This window comes from Bos grunniens, chromosome 29, assembly GCF_055505025.1.
Source record: "Bos grunniens cultivar Pamir isolate PY7600 chromosome 29, Bosgru_T2T1.0, whole genome shotgun sequence".
NCBI lineage: Eukaryota > Metazoa > Chordata > Mammalia > Artiodactyla > Bovidae > Bos > Bos grunniens.
In genome coordinates, this window is record NC_141193.1 from 49,725,279 (window position 1) to 49,733,959 (window position 8,681).

The window sequence follows — 8,681 nt, forward strand, 5'->3', positions numbered from 1 at the left end:
AAGACAGTGACTGCTATGACCAGCGCATTCTCTTGGCAAAACTAAGCCTTTGGACATGGTGGTGTTGGACTCACCTATCGCCCTGGGATCTCGCCCTATGCCATTATGACTCTACTTCATCACATCCTCAAACAATTCTTCCTTGTGGGAAACAGAAGAAGGCTGTTAAGACCTGAATGGTGTGTTCACCACCCAGGGCATCAAACAGTTTCAAGCCTATGGTCCTTAAATTGGTTCTTTACCCAGAATCTCTTCACTGACCTCATGCTTTCCTTCTTGAAGGAAACCAAAACGGCTAGAAGTTTTACCACTAACTTTATTCAGTCATAGAAGTGTCTCATACAGTGGAGGCTGCTGAGAAAATGGTGCGGGAGAAGGACGTGCTGCATTTCTTGCTGGCCTTCACCGCTGACTTGGTGACCTTGGCCGCAGCCGCTGTCTTCTTCTCCACAGCCTTGATGATGCCAACAGCCACAGTTTGCCTCATGTCCCGCACAGCAAAACGGCCTGGGGGACAGAAGGAAGGAAAAGAGCGAGATTTCTGAAGAGAGACACGGAAGCCACGGCTCCATGGCCTCAGTCAGAAGTGGTTTTCCTCCCAGGACTCAGCAGCCATCCGCCCCGGCTCACCTAGAGGCGAGTACTCGGAGAAGGTCTCCACACACATGGCCTTGCCGGGGGCCATCTGCACAATGGCCGCGTCGCCCGACTTCAGGGCCTTGGGGTTGTCTTCCAGCTTCTTGCCTGAGCGGCGGTCGATCTTTTCCCTCACTTCAGCACACCTGCAGGAGATGTGGGCTGTGTGACAGTCCAGCACCGGAGAATAGCCAGCTTGGATCTGTCCTGGATGATTCAGGACGATCACCCTAGAGAGGGAGAGGAGGAGGATCACTGCTGGGACCTGTGAGCCAGGGCCAAGGCTCGAGACGACTGGGGCCTCCACCAAAACCGGGGCTGATTTCTCAGAGGCAGTCTCCACCACCACCACGCACCAAGGGCTGTGGCCTCCTGGGCGGCTCACCTGGGCCACAAAGCTGCCGGTCTCCATCGGGGGGTCGTTCTTGCTGTCTCCAGCCACGTTGCCATGACAGATGTCCTTCACAGACATGTCCTTCACGTTGAAGCCCACGTTGTCCCCGGGCAGGGCCTCCAACAGGGCCTCATGGCATCTCCACAGACTTGACCTCAGTGGTGAGGCCACTGGGGGCAAAGGTGACCACCATGCCGGCCTTCAGGAAGCCGGTCTCCACTCGGCCCACAGGCACCATGCCAATGCCTGCACAGGAGAAGGGCAGGCGGTTAGAACCACTCCAGCCCCACCCCGCAAGAGCTGGCTTCCTGGGGATCAAGGGCTAAGGTCACCTACAGAGCTGGCAGGAAGTGCCAAACTCAACAACTGGCTGTTTCCTCTGCATATCAGATAAACTGGAAACTCTGGGGCTTTGGCACTGCTCACAAGTCAGGATCTGAAGCCCAGCAAGTCAGACAGTGGACCTCGTCCTCCAATGGTATCTCCCCTCAGCCCGCCCAGCCCTGGCTCCTCACCTCCTATCTTGTACACGTCTTGTAGCGGCAGCCTCAGGGGCTTGTTGACTGGGCGAGTTGGGGGGAGGATGGAATCCAGAGCTTCCAGCAGGGTCACCCGGGTGGCGTTTCCCTCCTTCCGCTCAACCTTCCAGCCCTTGAACCAGGGCATCTGCAGGGACAGGAATGCAGTGAAGGGGGAGATGAGGCAGGGGTGTGGCTCCCAGCATGCCCACCCCAGAACCAAGACCCGTCTGCCCCCCGACCCGGCCGCCCATGGACCCCGCCTGCACTCACGTTGGTGCTGGGCTCCAGCATGTTGTCCCCGTGCCAGCCCGAGATGGGCACAAAGGCCATGGTCGCCAGGTTGTAGCCGATCTGCCTGATGTAGGCGCTCACTTCCTTGGTGATCTCCTGGAAGCGCGCAGCGCTGTAGGCAGGCTCGGGCGAGTCCATCTTGTTGACCGCCACGATCAGCTGCTTCACACCCAAGGTGTAGGCGAGCAGCGCGTGCTCGCAAGTCTGCCCGTTCTTAGAGATGCCTGCCTCGAACTCGCCCACACCGCCAGCCACAATGAGCACAGTGTAGTCAGCCTGCGGGAGGCAGACATCGTGGGGGCAAGAGATTGGTTAGGGGAGGGGGCGCCGGATGTGCTGGGAGGCTGGCTAGAGCTTCGGGCGGGCAATGCCTGGCCCCTTGCAAGCTGGACACTCCCCAGAAACTGACAAATGCCTTCATCCCCCGGATGCTGCTGTGCGCAGAGGTCCTGCCTCCCACTTAAACTGTTACTCAGTCCCATGCATGAGCTTTCGGTTCCTTTGTCAGGAGCCCCACAAGGTAATTTATTTGTCTGGGTGTCAGAAAACCTAGTCCCTGCCCCAGCCTGAAAGGAGGATGGTGTCTGGATCGCATTAGAGTCTATCTTCTGATTGGTCAGAACTGAAGGTCAGAGTGGATAAAGAAAACCTTCTAAGGCTTATGATGCACTTCGTCCCCAGGAAACAAAGCCTGAGTTTCCTCCCCTCCCTCTACCAGCCACCTCCCCTACAGTCTGCCTTGGTTCGAAAGGGAGGGACCTGGGAACAAGGGCTGCTTTACCTGGTGCCAGTGATCACGTTCTTGATGAAGTCCCTGTGGCCCGGGGCATCGATGATGGTGACGTAGTACTTGCTGGTCTCAAACTTCCACAAGGAGATGTCGATGGTGATGCCACGCTCTCTCTCTGCCTTCAGTTTGTCCAGCACCCAGGCGTACTTGAAGGAGCCCTTACCCATCTGGGGAGGGGTGAGGAGTGAGGAGCACGTTGATGGCGAGCAGCCGGATCTCTCCCGGGGGATTCAGCTGCCACTCCAAGACCTCACAGTGTGCCCTGCTTCCACACTGTGCCACCAGATCCTGCCAGAGCGGACTGCCATCCCCAGCCCCCGCCACTCCTAGAGCCAACCCCGCGGGTGGGTGCCTCACCTCAGCTGCCTCCTTCTCAAACTTCTCAATGGTCCTCTTGTCAATCCCCCCAACACTTGTAGATGAGGTGCCCGGTGGTGGTAGACTTGCCAGAGTCCACGTGGCCGATGACCACGATATTGATGTGTGTCTTCTCTTTGCCCATTGTGGTGGTTGCTTCCTTCAGTCACTGCTTCACTGGAGCACGGGAGGGGAGGGTGGGGAGAGAGTGAGGCCCAGACATCCTGGCAGGCAGGCTGCCTCTTGCTACTCCTCCTCTCCTCCTGCTCTGCCCCAGCACCCCCTCCCCACATCGTGGCCTAGCTCAAAGCCTGGGACATGGTGGCACCAGCTGAAAAGTAAAGGACTTGCCAGGCTTGCACCCTGGCAAGGGTCACCATCCCAGGGCTATAGCTGGGATTTCCAAGCGGTCCTGGCCCCTCCCTCCTTCCCCAGAACATGTGGGGACTCAGCCATTCCCCCACATATCTCCCATCCTTCCAATTCCCCACCCAACACCCCCCCCCAGCCCACTCCATATACAAGAAACCCTGCCATCCCATAGCCTGAAGGTGGTCCTCTGCCCCTTGCCAGCGCCTGCCTTCAGAGAAGAGGGACCAAAGACGATCCAGCAGGAGCTGCAGCAGCTGTGACAGTAGCGAATGGCTGTCTTACCTGCTGCTTTTATAAGCCCAGCCCTGGGCCTGCCTCTGGTTCCACCCAAATCTGACACCAGAGCTGGGTAGGGCATGCCACTCCCTACCCCCAAACCCAATTTTGCAGACTTTTTCTCTGACTGATTCGATATTCAGATGAAGAAAGCCTGGATAAGTGAGTGTGTGGGTGGAGTCGGGGAAGGGAAGATTTGGGAAATAAGAAAAAAATAAGAAGATAAGAATGAATTCTGCATGGCATCAGACTTTGCATGTGACTTCCCAAGACTAAGGTGCTTTAATAGCTGTGACCTTTCATTCATTCGTGCAATGCACTGGGAAGTATAGTGCTCGATACCGCCAGGGGCTGAGGACTCGGAATCAGGAAGCAGTCATGACGAGACTTTGTTGGGAAGAGCTCTCAGGCTCCCTGAGAGTCAGTGGTCATTCTGGGGCTCCTTCCAGTCAGCAGTCCAGGACTGCTGGGGGGTGGGGGAGGCACTTGCTTCGAGGCTGGACTGTGGCTACTTGGGGTTTTCCCTGAGGCTGAATATGTCCTCCTTCCTCCCCAGGAAGGCTCTTTGCAGCGCTCAGTCATTCAGCCAAGGCTCATGGCCTCCAGTTGCTCTCCACAGCCCTAGCCTGGGCCCAGGAGGCCAATACTCTAGACTTTGAGTTTCCCCATCCCATTGAGGCCCACCTCCTTGAGCGTTGCTTGTTTCTTGTTCTTTTTTTTTTTTTTTTTAATATTTATTCTCTTTATTTATTTGGCTGTGCCAGGTCTTAGCTGTGGCATGCAGGATCTTTAGGTGTGTCATGTGGGATCTAGTCCCCCTACCAGGGATCGAACCCAGAACTTGCATTGGGAGTGTGGAGTCTTAGCCACTGGACCACCAAGACAATTCCCCACTTCTTGTTCTTAAATCACCATTTTCACCTTTGTGCCTAAGGAATCAAAAAGCTGGAATGTCAGAGAAGATCAGAAAACATCTGTCTCTTTTCTCTCCTGATTTTATAGAAGAATCAAGGTCTAAGATGGTTAAAGTGAAACTGAAAGGGTTAGTCACTCAGTCATGTCCAACTCTGTGACTCCATGAACTGCAACCCACCAGGATCCTCTGTCCATAGAATTCTCTGGGCAAGAATACTGGAGTGGTGGCCATTCCCTCCTCCAGGAGATCTTCCTGACCCATGGATTAAACCCATGTCTTCTGCATTGCAGGCAGATTCTTTACCATCTGAGCCACGAGGGAAGCCCAAGATGGTCAAAGGATTGTCCCAAGGTTCTGCGGTGTCTTGGTCCCCACAGTTAGTGTATTTCCCTCATCCGGTCACCTTTCAGAAGAGAAGAGGCAGAGCCACTTATTCCGCTAACATCTAGTGGAGCCCTGGGAGCTGTGACTGTTGTGGGAGTGGTGCAGTCCTGGTCTCTGAGGGAGACCAGGAGACTCTGGAAGGGAGACAAAGAAGCCATTTCAAAGTAACAAGTGAGTTGTGAGGGCTGTGAGTGAAGGTCTTTGGGGGGCTTCCCAAGTATGTGGGGAGAGGAGGACTGCTTCATAGAAATGTTTCAGCAAGATCACAGGCGTGGGCATCAGGCAGAGGGGCTTGTCAGGCAGAATAATCCGTTAAGGACAGTTCTGGACTCAGTTTGCCTGGAGGGAATGAGTGGAAGGAAACAATGGCTAAAGAGATAAAAGGGGAAGATCATCATGCATTAATTGCTCAGAGTTTAATTTTCCTAAACTGTAAGTCTAATTATGTAATCCCCTGGCTTGAATCTCTTGATTACTCTTTATTGTCCTCAGGGGGAAAATTACTGTTCCTTCAGTGAGGAAAGGCTCCAAGAGGCTGAGGCTGGAGACAGAAAACCCCTTAGGAGGCCACTGCAGGAGTCCCGGAAGAAGGGGATACGTCTCAGCCAGGGGGTGCAGCTGACGCGTGTTCCACATAAATACAAGGGGATTCAGAAGTGGGGGGAGGGGACCAGAAGTGCCAACAGAAGCACTTGCCATCCAGATGGGGAACACATGCCTTTGTCAGCATCTTCTCTCTCATCCCAAAGTCAAGCTCCTCAGGGCCTGTCGCTCCCTGCCCCTCGCAATGCCGCCCGAACCATCCCCCACGACACCCCCAGTTCCATCCGTAGAAAAACTGCCTTCCACCAGGCCAGTCCCTGGTGCCAAAAAGGTTGGGGACCACTGCAAGGGTCAGAGTCTAGACCCCTTCCTGAGTCTCCAGCCCTTCCATCCAGAGCAATTGAGCTCACTCCCTGATCTGGATCTGAAATTCCCGTCTTACTATCAGTCTTGCTATGAGCCTTACTAGTTATGATGAGATAATCTGTCTTGTTTGAGCCTCTTTGAAATAGCACAAAGGCAAATCAGGCGTGTAACGGAATTTCACCTCAGAATCAGGTAGACCTGAGTCTACATTCTGCCTCCTCTACTTCCTAGCTGTGGGAATTGACTGTCTCTGAGCCTCTGTCTCCTCATCTGTAACATGGGGGTAATTCTTACCTCCCGCTTTCTCGAGCAGTGAACTCAGTCGTCCTGCGCAGTGCCTGGCATGTGGCAAGTGATCCATAACCAGTGTCTCCTCTGGTCCTGTCTTCCTCTCCCTGCCTTGCATTGCCAGACTCCACTCGCTGAGAGCCAAGTGCTGCACAGACCCAACAATTTGCCCAAGGTCACAGAACACATTAGTGAAGAAATAGGAGGATACTCCTCCATCTCCAGGTTTCCAGGCTGCTGCTGAGCCAGACTGTCTCCTCATTAAGAATTATTATTGTTATACTTCTTCCATTTAAGCCCTTTACATAGTATCTCTGTAGTCTTGGCTGACTCCGAACTGAAGGAATAATCAGAATGAAGAGGTTTTCTGACATTGAAATCAGCTGAAGGGTAAGTGCTCCTGATAGACTGACTTTCCCAGCCAGTGTAATTGGCGGTTGCTAGAAAAATATTCCCATTATTTACAAATTTGAAGGGCCCTGGCCATTCATTATCATTTTATTAGAAATAGTATTTACAATGTATAAACATAAAGTCATCAGGGTTTATGGAATGAGATGGTTAAGAATTAGAATGAATCTATAGTGACTGTAATGCAGGCTTCAGATGAGTTAGGATGAAATAAAATCATTTAGAACGACAAGCTCAATGCAACGAGACAAATGAAGTTATATGGTCAAGATGTGCTTGTTGGGCAACTGCATAAATACAAGAAGGGGTGACTTTGTAGTGAAAAGTTACTCCAGGGAGGGTTGATTCCTAAAAAAAGCTAGACTATGTGGCCAGTGTTGGCATATGAACTAAATATGTCTATTAATTAATTTACCTATTAACCAAAACCCCTTGGTCTTTATAGTTAGTGAGCAGAGGTGTAGCTATGAGATCACCCCATTTTATTCAAGTTTCTAGAGACAGACTCCATCTCAAACATAAACTGAGTCTGCACAACAGTACCAGTATATATATATATATTTTTTTTTTTCATTTGTTTTAGTGAAATTTAGTACTTTGGACACCTGATGCAAAGAGCCAACTCAATGGAAAGATCCTGATTCTGGGAAAGATTGAAGGCAAAAGGAGAAGGAGTTGGCCGAGGATGAGATGTTTAGATAGCATCACCAACTCAATGGACATGAATTTGAGCAAATTCTGGGAAATAGTGGAGAACAGAGGAGCCTGGCATGTTACAGTCCATGGGATTACAAAGAGTCAGACAGGACTTAGTGACTGAACAACAGCAAAGTTTATTTGCAATGTGTTAATTTCTACTGTACAGCAAAGTGATTCAGAAACGCCTGTAAAAACATTTTTTTCATGCTCTTTTCCATTATAGTTTATCACAGGATATTGAATATAATCCCCTGTGCTATACAGTAGGAACTTTTGTTTATCTGTTCTCTGTTATTATCAGTATACTTTAGAAGAAAGCCACAAAATGAAACGAACTGGAGCTAGTGATGGGGAACTTTGAAGGTAAAGTTTCAACACCTTAAATTTAGTCACACAGAGAAAGATGTGTATGACATCACTTAAATGTGGAGTCTGAGATATGACACAGATGCACTTATCTACAATACAAAAGCAGACACACAGATGGAGAGAACACACTTGAGGTTGCCGAGCTGGAGGAGAAGTGGGACGGGGATGAAGGGGGAGTTTGGGGTTAGCAGATGCAGACTAGCATATATAGAATGGATAAGCTACATGGTCCTTCTCTATAGCACAAGGAGCTATATACAATAGCCTGTGATAAACCACAGTGAAAAGGAAGATAAAAGAGAATGTACACATGTGTATAACTGAATCACTCTGCCATACAGCAGAAATTCACACAACATTGAAAGTCAAACTATACTTTGATTAAAAATTTTAAAAATTGAAAAAAGAATTGTTTTGACTTAGTTTAGTCCCATTTCAAGTGTGTACATGAGAAGCAGAGAAAGCTGAGTTTCCCAGCGTCTGATCACCTGAATAAGGAGATATCTGGTTTGCAGACCTGCAAACATAGGAAGTCAAATCCTAAGTAGGACGGAGTTATTTCTTGTGCAGATGCTTATAGAGCACCTTTTCTGCAGTGGTCTTGAAGCATGTGGCAGACTGGGGTGTCTGCTGTCCCCGCCTCAACAGCACAACGGGGAGGCAACACCAGACTCACCCACCCCACACCCCAGGAGCTGGAGTCCTGGCCTGGAGGAGACAAAGCACCGAATGTTGGAGAGACTCTAAGTTAGTGATTTTCCACTCAAATAATTCTTGCTTAAATGGGGAATGGAGACAAGGGGAGAAGGTCCTTTTATCTTCCAGAGCTTGATAACTTAAGGGGAAACGGACAGTGGAGGAAGCTCTGGTCATGTCTTATTAACATGGAAAGCCTTCCCTCAACTCTGAGCATCATTCATTCAACAAATATTTCTGGAGCATGTTGTGTTACTGCATCTCCACCTCAAAGCTGCTTTTGCCTAACTCCCATTTCACAGATGGCTGAGAGAGGTAAAATGAATTGTCCAAACCACACAACCAACGTGTAGGCAGGAGCAGGGGTGGAAT

At 50.6% G+C, this 8,681-nt stretch overlaps 1 pseudogene across 1 annotated transcript; it reads right to left on the reverse strand.

The window, feature by feature from the left end:
• Positions 1-298: 298 nt before the first annotated feature.
• Positions 299-3,628, reverse strand: LOC147342635 (elongation factor 1-alpha, oocyte form-like; annotated as a pseudogene). Its single transcript, XR_015157998.1, has 8 exons — positions 3,570-3,628; positions 2,990-3,166; positions 2,602-2,799; positions 1,822-2,118; positions 1,546-1,696; positions 1,023-1,276; positions 631-866; positions 299-507 (listed from the first exon to the last, which is right to left on the reverse strand). The product of XR_015157998.1 is annotated as an elongation factor 1-alpha, oocyte form-like (transcript).
• Between the last annotated feature and the right edge of the window lie 5,053 nt (positions 3,629-8,681).